General features: G+C 39.8%; 1 long non-coding RNA gene across 1 annotated transcript; it reads left to right on the top strand.

Moving 5' to 3' along the window:
- The first annotated feature begins 4,908 nt into the window (after positions 1-4,908).
- Positions 4,909-10,767, top strand: LOC146762482 (uncharacterized). The gene is made up of 2 exons (XR_014936567.1): positions 4,909-5,115; positions 7,875-10,767. It is a non-coding gene; the product is annotated as an uncharacterized LOC146762482 (long non-coding RNA).
- Positions 10,768-16,743: the final 5,976 nt, after the last annotated feature.

The raw sequence follows: 16,743 nt of genomic DNA, 5'->3' as shown, positions 1-16,743 counted from the left end.
TGACTTTGCTAGGTCATGGCAAGGCTACCTTGAGTGCATTATGCTCCCTGCTGCCCTGCCAGTACTAATGCACAGTGACTGAAGCTGGAAAGCTATGCTTCAGTTCAGCACAGCAGACTGCAGCCAACTTTAGATGACTTTGCAGATTGTGTTGTTGCACTTGATGTGACCTGAGATGAGCCGTGATGTAGCTCTCAGAGCAGGACTAAAGGAACAAGGTATTGGATACTTGCTGTCTTTTAAATGGAGTTCCTCAGAAATAATCTCCTTGCAGAAGATTTGGGATTGCCACAGCTGGTTACAGTAAGCATGTGTTTACATTTTTATGTCACTGCTAGTTTTTTTTCTATCCTCTGTCAAAATGAAAAAAAAAAATTAAAAAATGAAAAAAAAAAAAAGAAAAAGAAAAAAAAAAAGGAAAAGGACAAAAAAAAAAATAAAAGGAAGGATATGAGGACTGAGAAGCTTGAGAGTCATGAGGAAAATGCTACCTAGAGTTCTGTGGATAGGACAGATTTTGTAGCAGCAACTCACTCTCTGTATCCCTAAACAGATCTAATTGAGAGAAACCTTAGTACAGTAAAGTCTTTTTCTAGGCAGCTTCTTCTGCACCATCTTATATTCTGCAGAAGTATATGGTTCCAGTTATGCAAAGCCAAAATGTTAGAGCTTCATCTCCCTCTCTCCCTTCTACCAACTGAGATACCAATGAGTGCCTTTCTGATGAAGGATTAATTTAGATATGTTCTGAGTGCCCCTCCCACATTCTAGGCATATTAAGACATCACTTCTGAATGAAGCCAGGCAAGGTGTTGAGTAGATGGTCCACTGGCTTCTATGTAGCCTAGCCTCTTTGAAACCAGTTCTATTAACTGGTAAACATTAAGGCTATGCCACATGTTCAGAAAGGACTGCAAAAATTTTGGGCCCCCTTCCATCCGAGGAACGTGGCTGTTTGAGCTGGCTGGTACTTTTTATTTCTCAGCTGTTATCCAAATGCAGCTTGCAGCAACAGTCTTCCAGTACATAAAATGGGCCTATAAGAAAGATGGGAAGGATTTCTTTAGCAGGGGTTGTAATGCTAGAACAACAAATAATGGCTTTAAACTAAAAGAGGATAGATTTTTATTAGATATTGTGAAGAAATTCTTTACTGGGGTTGGTGATGCACTGGAACAGGTTGCCCAGAAAAGCTGTAGAAGCCCCATCCCTGGAAGTGTTCAAGGTCAGGTTGGATGGGGCCCTGGGCAGCTTGATCTAGTGGCTGGTAAACCTGTCTATGTCAGGGGATTAGAACAAGATATCTTTAAGGTCCCTTTCAAACTCATCCACTTTATCATTCTATGATTTAACCTTAGCAAAGCTAAGGGTAACCGTTAGCAAAGCTGAGGCTGTGCTAGCTGCTGTTGGGTGGAAAAAGAACTGGGGAGGCAGAACAGTAGTAGTTAAGCAGGAGAACTCTTTTGCATTTGTGATTTTGAATGCCAGGAGAACAGGAAGAAGGGGTGCTGCTAGTGGAGCTTGTTACCATATTTTTTTTTTTTTTTTCCTAAAGGATTTATTTTTTTAAAGAATTACATGATTTCTTCACAGTAAGGGTGACAGAGCACTGGAACAGCACACTGGTCTAGGGAGGTTGTGGATTCTCCTTCTCTGGAGGTATTCAAAACTTGCCTGGATGCTTACCTGCGCAGCCTGCTGCAGGGGGGCTGCTTTGCAGGGAGGCTAGACTCAATAATCTCTGGGGGTCCTTTCCAACCCCTACAATTCCGTGATTCTGTGATTATGATGACCTTGATGAGGAGACTGAGTGCACCCTTAGCACATTTGCAGATGATACCAATTTGGGAGGGAGTGTTGATTTGCTGGAGGGTAGAAAGGCACTACAGAGGGACCTGGATAGGCTGGATCAGCAGGCCAAGTGTTGGGTCCTGCATTTTGGTCACAACAACCCCAGGCAACCTTATGGGCTTGGGGAGGAGTGGCTGAAAAACTGCCTGACAGAAAGGGATCTTGGTGTACTGGTGGACAGTTGGCTGAACATGAGCCAGCAGTGTGCCCAGGTGGACAAAAAGGACAAGGGTATCCTGGATTTTACCAGGAATGGTGTGGTGAGCAGGACTAGGGAAGTCATACTGACACTGTACTTGGCACTGGTGAGGCCCCACCTTGAGTATTGTGTTCAGTTTTGGCCACCTCAATTCCTAAAAGACACTGAGGTTCTGTAGCAGGTCCAAAGAAGGGCAACAAGGCTTGTGAAGGGCTTGAAGAATTTTCTTCTGCAGCTAGAAGCTGATTAACATTCCAGGGTCACCCAGTATTCTGTCTCTTCCACATTGTTAGAACAAGTAAATACACTTCGGTACCTGCAGCACTGAGGCTTAGATGGTCTCTGTTCTCCAGATCTACAGCTGGGGAAATACGGCATAGTTCTGCTTTACACTCTTGTCCTTTTTGAAGCTTCAGCTCTCAGGATGTGTCTAGAAGCTCTTCAATATGCTGTATTTCAGCATGTTACAGTGCTAACTAGACTGACTCTTAATTTAAAAAAAAAAAGAAATTAAAAAAATCTATCTATTGGAAATTGTGTTTTGCTTGTGCACACAATGAAGCTGCTATTGAACATTCCTAGGCTGGTATGAATTAGAAACATCACAGCATAAAATCAGCAAAGCTGCACCTACTTAAAACCAGTCAAAGACTTTACAGGAACATTTTGCATTGATTGTCTCTAGTGATCAAACGAGTGTTGAGGGTCATATTTTCTGTGGAGATACATTAATTTATATCTGCTGACAGTCTTAATTTGAATGCATATTCTACTAAGAAAGTCAGCTTTACTAGTCTGTTTTGCAGTAAATGCCTAAAGGCATGTTTGGTGCTCAGAGCAAAGCAGAATAACAAGACTTGAATGTGCTAGTGACAAAGCAGAAAAGCTCATGGTTCTGGGAATTTGAGGGAAGTCATTCACAGAGAAGAGGAGGACGTTTTGCATCACCCTGGAGGGGAGCAGGGAAAAGGAAAGGAAGGGAAGGCAGGTACAGATCCCCAGTACAGGAGCTGTATGAAAGCTAATGCAGGGAAGGATGCCAGTTACCTTCAGGGTCGGGCTGGGTAGCTTCCCCTCCTTTTGCTTCTTCACTGCTTTTACTCTGATTTCCAGTCCAGAGAGAGGGTGTAGCAGAGCTGCACATGTGGGAAGTGCAGAGCAGGGAGGTGCAGCATCTGCTGTGGGGATCTCAAATGCTTTTTCAGTGTGAATTTGGTCAGCCACTAAAAGACTGGCCTAGGGGGCATGGATCAGTCTAACTCCCTTATCTGTAACATGGTCTTGTACACCCATGAAAGTGGGGAAGGAAGTACCAATGTTTCTCCATTTCTTTACATTAGAGCAGGAAGTACCAGTGCTTCTCCATTTCTTTACATTAGACTTTATTTGCATTGCATTATGTTCCACAGTATCATTGCTGCAGAGCCTTAAGCAGAGAGCCTCAGACCCATGTGCTGTTGATATACAAGACTGGAGACCAACAGACATCTTGTGCCGTACTTACAGGTGATTCACATCACCCTGTGATAGATTTAGTGTATGGGTGTTGAACCTGTTGGCTTGCCTCGGCTGCACTGAGTGAAGAGGAATGGTTTTGGGCCACATATAAAATATATAGTATGGTTAATGCATTGTCATGATTTTTATCAACATTCCGTATCATAGCATTATGACTTAAGCACTTGGTACCAAGAGACAGTTGGAGCTGTAGTCCTTGGTTTTCCAGGAGCTGTTCAGACTTGTTCTTTTCAAACTACAACATGCGTGTAAGTAACAAAACTTTTTATTATTATTATTATTAAAACATGAAAAAGAGTAACAGAATATAAAGGTAGTGTAATATGACATATTGCAAAGCTAATTAAAAACATATCACAAATTGTTTTATACTTCTTGTGAGCTTTTTGAGACATTGAAAATTACAAAATTTATCAGTACCATGTAAGCATTCTGGATATTTCTTCTACAGTGAATGTGTTATTACATTATTTTTAAAAATAGTACAAGACCAAGTTTAATGATTAAATAAGAAAACTTACATATCTGCTTAATAACAAAAAACATTTGTTTTCACAGGCACACACGTGTAAATTGATTGAAATATTAGCAGTAATCACTGTTTATTCTCTCACCAAGTGGCACAAGCATGTAATGCCTAATACACATAAGTTTCAATTTGACTGTGTGTGTGGTGGACACGAGTGGCAGAGTTAAACCTGCACTGTGCCGTCCCCTTCACAGTGTTATGTTATCATCTATGTATCATTTGCAACCAAGTTATGCACAATCAACTCATGAAAAATATCACTAGAAGTCACTTAAAAATGTTAAAAGTTTACAATCTTGCAGGACTGCATTACTATCTGTCCAGGGCTATGTGGCCTGTGGGTCATGAGTTGGACTGGTCTGATCTAATGGATAGCAGCACAGTGGTGGAACTCCTGATGATATTCTGCAGTGACTGTGGGTTTGCTGAAAACATCTGTCATGTAGGTAAACTTAAGTGATTAATTTTATCTCAGGAAGCAATTTCTGTTACCATTTCTCATCTCCCTCTGGAGATACTTCCAATATCAGATGTGTAGTGAGTTGTAAGAAACATGCTCTTTGCTATGGAGCAGGAGCTCTGACACAAGTATCATGAATTGTCAGTGGCTCTGCTGAGGTACCTATTTAACCATTTTAAAAGGAGCCTGGAGCACATGAGTAACAGCTTAACCTTCAGTGGCAGACAGAATGTCAGCACTAGAAAACTACAAATCTGAGGACTCTGTTTTCTAACACAGAATCCACTACTGACCCTGATATCAGTGATTGCTTTGTGAAAACAAACAAACATTTTATATTTATGCCCATAGTGGAAATGCTAAGTCACAGCTTGAAACTGACTGAGCACCTGGTCGGAAAGTGGAGCCAACTCAGAGAGGCTCAGGTGCATGCAAGACACCTGAGTGACCAGAAGAGGCAGAGCCCAGATCCACCCTTTCCCAGACCTTGTTTAAGGGTTGGCAGTGGAGATAAAGGTATTTCTCTGAAGATCCATGAGTGCCTGAGCTTTTCTGAAGGTAAGTAGCATCTTTCCCTTATTTCTGTGCCTATTGCTGTTGTGTTTGAGCAAATCTTTCTTCATTGTAGGGATCTTTCTGCTCTGCTGTCATTGTTGCATTTCCCATTGTGTTACAATGCCTGAAGAAAACCTTTCCCTAGTAGTTCAAAGCAGAATTAAAAGCAGTGAAGTCAACATGCAAAAGACTCAACCAATAAACAACAGAAAAAAATGATAGAAATAAAAGCATTATTTGAAAATGCCTCTGTCATGATTATTTTAGAAGAAAAACAATATTGTTTCAATAATATACCCTTTATGCAAGGAAATACAGATCTCTACAACCTACAAGTAACAGGGAGAATATCATATGTTCTGTGTCTTCAAATGAAATACTGAAGTGTGGGAATACAAGAAGGATTGTGCAGAGCAGCAGCTGTGGAGAAAGATAAACAGCATGAGAACCAAGGACACCTTTAGTAGAAGAAAGAACAGCTTGCGGCTCTGATTGGATAAACGCCTGCATGAATGGTTGAAGAGCATTTATGGAATGCTCTGTTGACATGTAGGGGTGAATGGGAAAGCTAGAAAAAGAAAACTTGTGAAGGTATATGAGAGATGTGAGAACCTGCAGTAAAGGATCGTTCACATCTGAGTCCAAGTTAAGACTTTGGTGTTGCATGCTATCCATTGGATACCTGATACTAATTCATCTAATGCCTCATTTACATCAGTTAACCAGGAATTATAGATGCTGATCACACTGGGAAGATTAAGATAACGGCATGGACACCCTCACCCCTTGCTTTATTCCCAAAGGCCAAAAAATATCACAGTTAATCCCTTTTCATTCTTTGGCTCAACCTGGCATCAGGGTCCGAACTGGTGGATTTGGGAGCACAGACAAACCTGCTACTACTTGTACTACTTGGACTACACAAGTGTCAAAAGACAAACCATTATTACCATGCTTAGTAAATGGCAGACAGTTGTTAGGCCTAATGGATGCCTGAGCTGATGTTATTATCGTTAAATCAAGTGAGTGGCCCTCTGAATGGCCACTAAAAGACCCTAATTTTGCTATTGCAGGAGTTGGATGCTTGCAGCAGCCCAAAGTGCCCGAATTTTATCTTTTGAAGGGCTTGGTGGTCACATTGCTCATGCTGTTCATCTTGCCAGTTCTCTGTACTTTCAGAGGTTGTGATCTTTTAAGTCAATGGGGCATGATTTTGCAGACAAATTGTCAATAAAACCATTGATTGGCAGCAACCTATACTCCTAGCTTGGAAAACAAAGCAACATATTTGGGTTGGTCAGTGGCCCTTAACAAATGGAAAATTGCTGCATTTACATGAGTTAGTTTGAGAACAGCTAGCTGCTGGTCACATAGTGCCTAATACCAGCCCTTGGAATATTCCAGTCTTGGTTATCCTCAAGAAGAGTGGTAAATGGAGGCTTTTATAGGACCTGCATGCTGTCAACACAGTAATTGAGCCCAATGGGGCACTGGTATTCAGTGTTACCTTTTAATTGGTTTATAGCAGTCATTGATTTAAAAGACTGTTTTTTTTAACCATTTGACTTCATCCTAAAGATGCACCACAATTTGCTTTCTCAGTGCCCTCCATCAACCAACAAAGCCCTGCTGAGCAGTATCATTGGACTGTGTTACCACAAGGAATGCTTAATAGTCCAACAGTATGTCAATTGATTGTAGCAAATGTGTTACAACTAGAACAAAATGCTAGACCTCGTGTCCTTATTATGTGGGCAATATATTAATAGCAGCAGAACAAGAAGAGAGTCTAAAGGATACTTCATTGCTTGTCCAGCAGGCAGTCCAATCTGTTGGTTTACAAATAGCAGAAGAAAACCTGCATCTTAGTTCTCCATGGAAATATTTATGAATATTGCATCTCACTCCATTCAGCTACAAAACCTCAAAATAGTACCTAACGTACAGGCACTAAATGATCTGCAAAAGTTATTGGGAACCGTCAACTGATTGCAAACGCTTTTGGGTATTACTACGCAAGAGCTGCACTCTTTATTCCAGCTACTCCAAGGAGACCCAGATCTATCCTTTAAAAGACAATTAGCACCAGAAGCGCTACAATGCCTAGACTCTGTAATAACATCATTGCAACACTGATATAGCCATCATGTTTGTTTACCTCTTGCAGTATCTCTTATAATAATATCAAACTCCTGTCAACTGTTTAGCTTGTTATATCAATGGGATACTTCAAGAAAACATCCTCTCATCCTCCAATGGATGTTCTTACTGCATACATTTTCCAAAAACATTACATCAACAGTGGAGATGTTTGCAATGCTAATACAGTGAGGTTGACATCATCTACAAATTTCACATGCTCTTGACCCTGATTGCATCTACGTAGCTGCTACTAAAGATTTGGATTTGATGCTTGCACAGTTGCTCACTTTACAAACTACTGTGGCAGACTGTATGAGACAATCTCACTGTATCTCCACCCATCTCCCCAGACATCACTTACTGCATAATTTGAGTGTTCTGTTCTTTACTACTACTATTTTAGTTTCACATGTTCCAGTACCTAATGCTGTTACTGTATTTACAGTTGGCTCTCGCTAGATGCACCAAGCAGTGGTTCTCTGGCATGCGACTGCTGTCAGTCAGACGTACACATTGTTGATGAATTGCCTCAAATCGTAAAACTTGCTGTGGTAGCTCGAGCTTTTCAAATTTTTCAGAACAAAAGTTTAATGAAATAACTGACTCTTCGTATGTTACAGGTATCACTCAGCAAATTGAAGGATCTTTTCTTAAGGAAGTTAACAGACCTGCTTTGCACAGCTCAAGCAAGTTTTACATTATGTACTCTTCCTTATTTTATTATGCATATTTGATCACACGCTACATTGCCTGGTCCTTTAAGTGAGGGCAACCGTAAGGCTGATCAAGCCACAGTCGCCCTTGCTACCTCTCAATTATTTCAGCAAGTACGACTCTCCCATCAATTTTTCCATCAGAATTATGCCTTACAAAAACAATTCCAACAGACAGTGGATCAAGCTAGTAACATTATTCTAACATGCCCAGACTTCCAGGCAATTGTCCCTTTGCCTCAAACTGGGACAGATCCCTGTGGCACAGCGCCTCTTTAACTGTGTCAGACAGATATCACTCGTGTTCCCAGATTTTTCCATCTAAAATATGTACGTGTACAAATAAATACTCATTTTTCTAACATATTTGCTGCAGTACATACAGGCAAATGCAGCCACAACGCCTGCAAACACTGGTTGTCTGCTTACACTGCTATGGGGATCCCACATACTATAAAAACAGATAGTGAACCTGCATATACTTGTAAGGTCACTCAAACTTTCCTCCAAGAATGGGGGGTTAGACATATTACAAGCACTCCTCATTTTCCCACTGGACAAGCTATCATTGAGCACACTCATCAAACAATGAAATCCTTTCTTAATAAAGAAAAAGAGGACTATGGGAGACATGCCACAAGAAAGATTATGTAAGGCTTTGCTTGTGCTGAATTTTCTGAATTGTGATCATACAGATACAACTTGTGTGGATCATCATTTTGGGGCCTTCCCGGTGCTCAAGGAACAGCCAACATTTGGAATATTGCCACAGGGCATTGGGAAGGTCCCTTACCACTGATAACTTGGGGTCTTTGATATTCTTGTTTTTCCTCAGGGTCTGGTCTTATGTGGGTATCAGCACCATACATTTGGCCTCATCTCAAGGCAGAAAAATGCATCCAGACCTTATATTGGCTGGGATTGTGTGCTTTTTACTTATTGGTATTGCTTTGTAACTTGTTTTATTGCAAATAACAGTAATGGTATGGCAATAGTGTGTAATTTTGCTGTGTTACCAATACAGTCTCAAGAAATAGAATTATTAGGCATTATCTAGGTTGTTGTGTGCTTTTTATATTTTAGTAGCAGATTGAATGTGAATTAAACAGGATTTGATGCTACTAATGCTGGAATCTATCTGAATAGCTCTTTTAATGTAATAGTAACACTTGATTATGATGCTATGAGCCTACCAGTTAGCCTTTTCTTAATTTTCAAAGACAAAACCTGGAAAGGAATCCCAGCCAAAGGGATGACCCTGCATTATAGAATGATTAACTCTCTTTCATCCCACTAATCAGGATTTTTAAAATATGACCATGCATCTCTTGAGACAAAGATGCACACTATCTTACTATGATTCACTATATGATTCTGATAAAGGCCTCTGGGATACTACCCAGTAGATTTTTTAGTTCACTAATCCCTTCAATTGGCACCTGTGTCAGGGACCTAAAGGCCCCTTACTGAAGAGTGATCTTGGAATGAAATTATTCTGACAGTTTTAAGAGAATTGATATTTGTGGCTGTAACTGCAAATATTTTGTTTCACAGAGAGAAACAGGTAGTTTATCCTGTTTTGTAAGCAGGTGTTCCACGTGGGCTCTGTATCATGTGCTGGCCCCATGGATGTGGTGTACAAATGGAAAATAAGCTTCAGACCCTGAGAAGAGTAAAAGCAGGAGAGAATCTGTGGTGGATGAGAGGGGAAAAGTGCACTCTGAAACAGGAGATGCCCTGCTGGCACTGCCTATTGCATCCACCGCCAACACATTCCTTCTCTCTCCTTTTCCACAGTTTGCCATTTCTCAAGGGTTGATAAGTAATAATTCTCTAGCTTAGAGAGATTCTGCTTTCTGCTTACTGGATTGTCTAAAATGGATGCCTACATGTATGTGTGCGTGTATATGTATGAGTGTGCATATGTTGACTAAAACTTACAATCCTCTGTACTGCTCTGAATCCATAGTTTGCTTGCTTCTCTGCTACTGCAACATCCTGCCTCTCAAATCCAAATGTGCTGCTCAAGCTTTAGCCACTTTCACCAAGTTAGGTTGTAAGACAGCTAAAGAAAGTAATGCCCCTACTGATAGTCGAACACATTCGCTCACTGATATTCTAACTGACATGCAGCTTCATGAAGTTGTACACCATTAATTTTCTATTTAGCCCAAAGGCCTGGTTGTGAGCACTCTTAAATCATTTGTTGTACAAATTTTTGTGATCATTCAAAATCAATATATCAGTATACAAAAGTTGAAGACTTTTCTAAGCAGTTACAGATTAACACAGAATGGGACCCTCAGGGATTCTTTTTCCAGGTTGCAGAATCTTGGGCTGCAGGCCAAATGTATTTGTTCTTTTTAGTGGGTTTATTTCTTGTCCTTATGCTATTTGCCCTGTATCTTTTCTCATGTTTAGAATATTGTCAATCGAGGCCTTGATTGAGTTATAATGATTATGTTATTCATATAATTTGTGTTGTTATTATATAGTATGGTAGTAGTTTGTGAATAAACAAAAAAGGGGGAATTGTGGGAATACAAGAAAAACTGTTCATAGCAGCAGCTGGGGAGCAAGAAAAACAGAAGGAGAACCAAGGACACCTCTAGAAGAAGGAACAGCTCATGGCTCTGACTGGATAAGTGCCCGCATGCACAGTTAAGGAGTGTATGTAGAATACTCTGTTCCATGTAAACTTGGATGGGAAAGTTCTAAAAGCAGACTGGAAAGCTAAAATAAAAAACGTGAATGTGTATAAGTGATGTGAGAACTTGTAATAAACAATTTGGATTATTCACATCTGAGTCCATGTATCAGATGCTGCAGTGGTCCATCCATAAAATCCATTTTTCTACAGTTTGGCAACTAGGATGTCGTGTGGGATAGCGTCAAATTCTTTGCACAATTCCAGGAAGATTATGTCGATTGCTCTTCTTTTACCACTGATGCTGTAACTCCATCACAGAAGTTCACCAAATTTGTCAAGCATGACTTGCCCTTAGGGAAGTCATGTTGGTTACAACCAATCACTTTGTCTTTATTTCCCATGTGCCTTAGTAGTGCCTTCAGGAGAATCTGCTCCATGATCTTGCCAGGCACAGAGGTAAGATTGACTGGCTCTGTAGTTCCTTGATCTTCTTTTTTTTTTTTTTTTCCCTTCTTGAAAATGAGGGTTATGTTTCCCATTTTCCAGTCAGTGGGAACTTTACTAGACTGCTCATGAGCTTTCAGATATGGTGAATAGAGTAGAAAGGTTTCAACTTGACTTCATAGAGGGACTGATAGCGTAAGTAAATCACTCCCCTTTCAGAATGGGGCTGGGTGCCAAAAGCTAATGTCTTTGATTGATCCTGCCCTTATTTGGTCTATGCTTTCCAGTAAATGCTGTTTACATGTGTTCTGTTCTATTGATGGGAATAAAGTCTATGTTGTTAAAGAACAGGTCACAACTTCATCATGCTGCTTTTTGACATCATTTTGAATGTGAGAGTCTGATACTACCGCTGGATATCATGCTGCTCAACTTCCCCAGAAGGTTCCTTCTAGAAGAAGCTCTGCAGTGCAATTTGCCCATCTCTATTCCAGGAACTACATTCTTTCCACTCTGCAGTGCCTTTCTTGTGGATAGATACTCCTTCCTCGCCACAGTACTGGGTTTTGAACCATGGCAACTGCCAGATGATTCCCTAAAATTTGAGTTACTACTAGATTAAGGCTGCTGGAGTATCTACTGCCATACAATATCTGCTTTTGTTTGCCTGGCTGAATAACAGCTGTTAGTGGGCAGGAAATAAATTGCACACATGCATCCTAGTTATCTGCCATGGATTATTCCAAAACTGTGGGTTGAAGGATTATTCTAAAACTGTGGGTTGAAGGTTTGTGTAACCTGTAGCTAGCACCGTTCCCCAGGGGTCGGTACTGGGTCTGGTCTTGTTTAATGACTTCACCAAGAACCTAGATAAAGGGATAGAGTCCACCTTCAGTAAGTTTGCTGATGATACAAAGCTGGGAGCAGTGTCTTGACACAAGGAAAATTTAGGAATTTCCATACAAACCTCTGGAAAAACTTCTTTACTTTGAAGGTGACAGAGCACTAGAACAGCCTTCCCAACCTTGTAGAGTCACCTTCTGTGGAGATATTCAATACCTCCCTCAACACTTTCCTGTGCAAGTTATTCTTGGGAACCTGCTTGAGCAGAGGGGTTGGACTAGATGGTCCCTTCCAACCCACAGTATTCTGTGATTCTGTCCTGAGTTGAAGTGGAAGTTCACCTGAAGAATTCTTTACCTTGTCTGTCAGATTTTCTCCTGTATTGCAAGAATTAACAACAGAATCCCATCTCTCTGCTTGATCAGAAGCATTAAGCTGAATCCTGAGTTAAGTCTTCAGCGTAGTTCTCTTTGGGATAACTGGACAATATACTTCTGGAAAGTGTATCAGCCTGTGGAGCCCTCCTGCATCTATTGCAACTATTCACCAATCCAAATTCACTTTCATCAGCAAGAACTGCAGCTTTTTGTTAGTCCTGTGTCTCTGAAAAGCATAATAACTTTCTGATAGTGTGTTTGTTTGCAGGAATACAGTGACATCACATGTATTCATCTGCAAAAATAGCCTTTAGTAATGAAAATCCCAGAAGAGTGGGCATTCAGCATGGTACAGTAGATCATTCTCTGGTACCAGTAAGCAATTGGCCTTCATCCTGAAAAGGACCAGACTTAAGCAGCTGCAAGTTATATGAAAGTTCGGTCGAAGACTAAGATCTGTCCTCCTTTGACAGTGGGACATGAATGCAAAGGTAAAAGTAGTTGAGACTCTGTGGAAGAAATTCTAGCTTTCATTTTCTCTCAATTCCAAATAATACAGGGTTCACTGAATGTCTGAATGTTTTGAATTACACCAGCTTCTATAAACAAAAAAGGAAATGGGTGTGGAACCATCATTTGCTATTCTCATCAATTTTTAGTGTAAAATCTTCTGTCAAAACTTATTAACTCAACTTATTCTTACTTCTTTCATATTTTCTTTATTCTGTGCAAATAACAAGAACAGATGACTTCTCTGCATGTGTATTGTCACAACACTGTGATGTTCAGCTGATTGTCAGGAAAGAAATATATGCCTGAAAAACGAGGTAAGTTTCTTTGGTCAACTTTTGTTCTGATTTCTTGTGGAGATGATAGAACAAACAGTGCAGATGGGCTGATTGGTAGGTATGAAACTTACCTATTTCCAAACACATGACAAAGATGTGCACTTTGGTTGCTACTATCTGCTCTGAATTATTTATACTGCTATATTAACTGTTTCATCTAGTACAAGAATGTACCAGATATTCTTTGTCCGAACAGAAAAATAACATTTTATACAAGGTCTGCTTAGATCTCAACCTAGTCCAGCAATCTCTCACTCCCCATTCAGCGATGCCTGGTGCAGCAGTCCAGGTTCTGTCTCCGTTTCTTCTGTGACTGTACTTAGTCCTCACTCCAATCTATATCAAGGCTGCTTTCTTCTTTTACCAATCAAAGCAGGCTCTTTACAAGAAACTAGGGCAATCTTTTTGGGGGAAACATTTTGACTACTTGGTCTTGATGCCAGAATAGCATGAAGTGCTGGGCCAGAAGATCAAGAATTCTCTCATAACTTTGAAGTGCTTTTCTATCTATCTCTGAACACTAGCTATGGTGTGGAAGTATGCTGAAAGGAGCATGGAGAATATGAAGTATGTCTTAGGCAGCATTGTGACTGGAAGTTCACATGTGTAATATTTTGAAAGCAGGAATACAGTGACTGTGAGCTAATCAAAGGTTTATATCAGAGGTTTGTACGCCTTGCTAATACTAGCTTATTTGCTCCTCAGTCTTCCTTACTGGGGCGCTAAATTCATTTGTAAACATCTTCACATATGATTATTAGGGCTAGCTCGGCCTTCAACCACAGATGTACCTGTGGTGGAAGCATTATCTAGCCATCATGCAGCTGGTAACTAATTTCATGTGCTCATCTCTGCACTAACATGTACCAGATATGTAGACACTTGCTTTCTGTCTCTGCCCTCTCACTGGCACAAGTCTTTTTGTTAGCCACTTATGAAATAGTTATGTCCTTAGACATCCTAATACACCAGCGTGAGAGGTGAACTGGCTTTTGGTTTTTTTTGGCTCTGAGTGGTACTTTCAGAAAAGTGCCTACAGGCCTTCAATGACTACATGTGCTTCAAACTAATAAATCCAATTTTTGTAATGAAATAGAGAAAACTTAAAAATTAGACTTTCTCCTCTTCTGTTCCGTGTGGCAGCTTTCCCTGCCTGGAGCCCTGACAACATAGCTTGATATTGAGAGGTGTTGGGCAGTCACTTGGGAAAGCTTTGGATTCTTATTATGAGAGGAGATTCAACAGCCTTCATCAAGTTCCTTCAAAGAGTAATCTAACTGCAGGCAAACAAAGAAGAGTTAAAGAAAAATATGTGACTTTTACTCGCTCCATAGATAATTCCTTTTTTTATTTCCTCCTCTCTAAAGAGGAGGAAAACCTGCCAACACCATATTTTTTCAAAAATATGTAATAAAAGCAATGTTTTAGACAAGGACAGTGACTGTTGTTAAATATGTGAGAGAGGTAATTCCACACAAAGAGAGGTTGTAGAAACAAATATGCATTTGTCAAAAAAAAAAAAAAGAAAGAAAAGAAAAGAAAAGAAAAGAAAAGAAAAGAAAAGAAAAGAAAAGAAAAGAAAAGAAAAGAAAAGAAAAGAAAAGAAAAGAAAAGAAAAGAAAAGAAAAGAAAAGAAAAGAAAAGAAAAGAAAAGGAAAGAAAAGAAAAGAAAAGAGCTAGAATAATTGTAAAATGGTGCACAGAGGACTGGTCTAGAATTCTTATTTATTCTGAATGGCAAAAGCAGAACAAGAAAACATTGCATGAAAATGAAATATATTTGTAGTGCAAAAGATGTTACAGGAGATCAGCTTTCATTTAACATACTTTCAGGAGGCAGAATTCATTGTTACAGGATATTGAGACAAGTGACATTGTAAAATGTAAAGTGGAAGGATTTGTGTTTAAATGAATACAAGTAACATCCATACTTTTCTCTAAGCTAAAATAGAAATCAAAAGCACAATGGGCATAATAGTCTGGTGACCATCAGGGAAGAGAAGAAAATCTCCCACCTTTGATTTTCATATTTCTAGATCTCAGTTACCAGTTCGTGGCAGACAACAGATACAAGAGCAGCCGTGGGAAAGGCTGGATTCCAAACCTGCTCCTTGCAGTAGCTGACAATGATCAACATTTGGTCGACATGTGGTACCCTTCTATGTTGTGGAAAAGGCTGCTGGACTGGGAAGGCAAGTTCTTCAGGATTGTCTTGAGAGGCAAGCAGGTGGCAGTCTGGGTTGAGGACACTAAGAGTATGTGTCAGGTTGTGATATTCTCTATGATGGGATAATCATTCTTATGTCTTATGTATGTTCTCTAATCTGGCTGATTCCTTTTCAAGTCCATGCAGTTAAATATTTTGTCACAGTAATACATTGCAAGTCAAAAAGGATGGAAATGATAAATTGCAAGTTTGGATGATTCATACTCTCTGGCAGAGTCTAATATTTTGAGGCTGAAAACATCCTGTTGCAACTGGACTTAGAAAAACCTCTGGGCTAAATGCTGATCCCACCAATATCAATGTCAAAGCCTGCAGATTTAACTGGAAACAAGGTGGCTCAGCTGTGTGAAAATCAGTACATGTGGCTACAAGGTTTTGGTGTGACCAGGAGTGAGTGTAAGGCAGGCTAAACAAATGATTTTCAAGGACACGTTTGTATGCAAGTTTTCCTCTTACAAAATGTGGGTCTTTCTAACTTGTCAGAGTAGCTTGCATTTGTAAGATATACAGCATAATGAATAAGCTTGATATCAGCATATTTCCCACTGTTCAAGTCAATGTACAGATGTTCTGATCAAATTAGTTTTGAAGTAACCAGACCATTTACTCAATGCTTATTTTTTCCTGGTTAATGAAGATTAATGACTGTGTTTCTAATTTTAATTATAAGAAAATACCGAAAATAAAAAATAATTACAAGTTTATGTTTTTATTCCTTCAGTGTGTGATGTGAAGTTTCCAGAGATACTTAGGCTTAAAACTGTGAAACAACATAGAAGGCAGGAACATAGCTGTGTTTTAACAACTGGATTTTTGGGGGGAACTATTGGAAAAATATGACAGTGTATGGTTTATTTGTTTGTTTGTTTTTAAAAGCATAATTACTCTAAACAATTAATTAAGCAAAGCTAGGATGCAGTAGATTGTTTTTCACAGTAAATAAAATCTGTTGATCTCTAAGACAAACATTAAAAAAGATCAGCTGACACTATATATAGAACAATGTGAATTTGCTGAATGCAGTAATGAAAAACTTCATGGATTAGGCCTTGATAGATGGAGTATTCACATCCAGATGTTTACTGTGATTTGTCAGTGGCCTTTCACTTAATCCTCCTGAACAGGAAATAAGAGTCTTTTTTCTGGAGTCTCCCTGGGGACTGTGGCAGTCTATCTCGCTATCTCTGGCCTGAATTATCACAGCAGAGGATCAGGCTGCTGGGGAATTAACTAAGTGGAGGAGGCACAGATTTGCCTTTAACTCCTTCAATTTATTCTGTTCTCACCATCTGCCACAATGGGACTGTTAGACAATTCAAGGAGATCAAAAAGCAAGTTACCCCTGTTTTCCCACAGGGAACCTTCATGGCGTCCCTCCCCACAAAAT

This window comes from Coturnix japonica, chromosome 1, assembly GCF_054131305.1.
Source record: "Coturnix japonica strain WE chromosome 1, WE-NBRP24, whole genome shotgun sequence".
In the NCBI taxonomy this organism is placed as follows: domain Eukaryota; kingdom Metazoa; phylum Chordata; class Aves; order Galliformes; family Phasianidae; genus Coturnix; species Coturnix japonica.
Note: the sequence above shows the minus strand (reverse complement) of the source record. Positions and strands in the feature narration are given on the sequence as shown.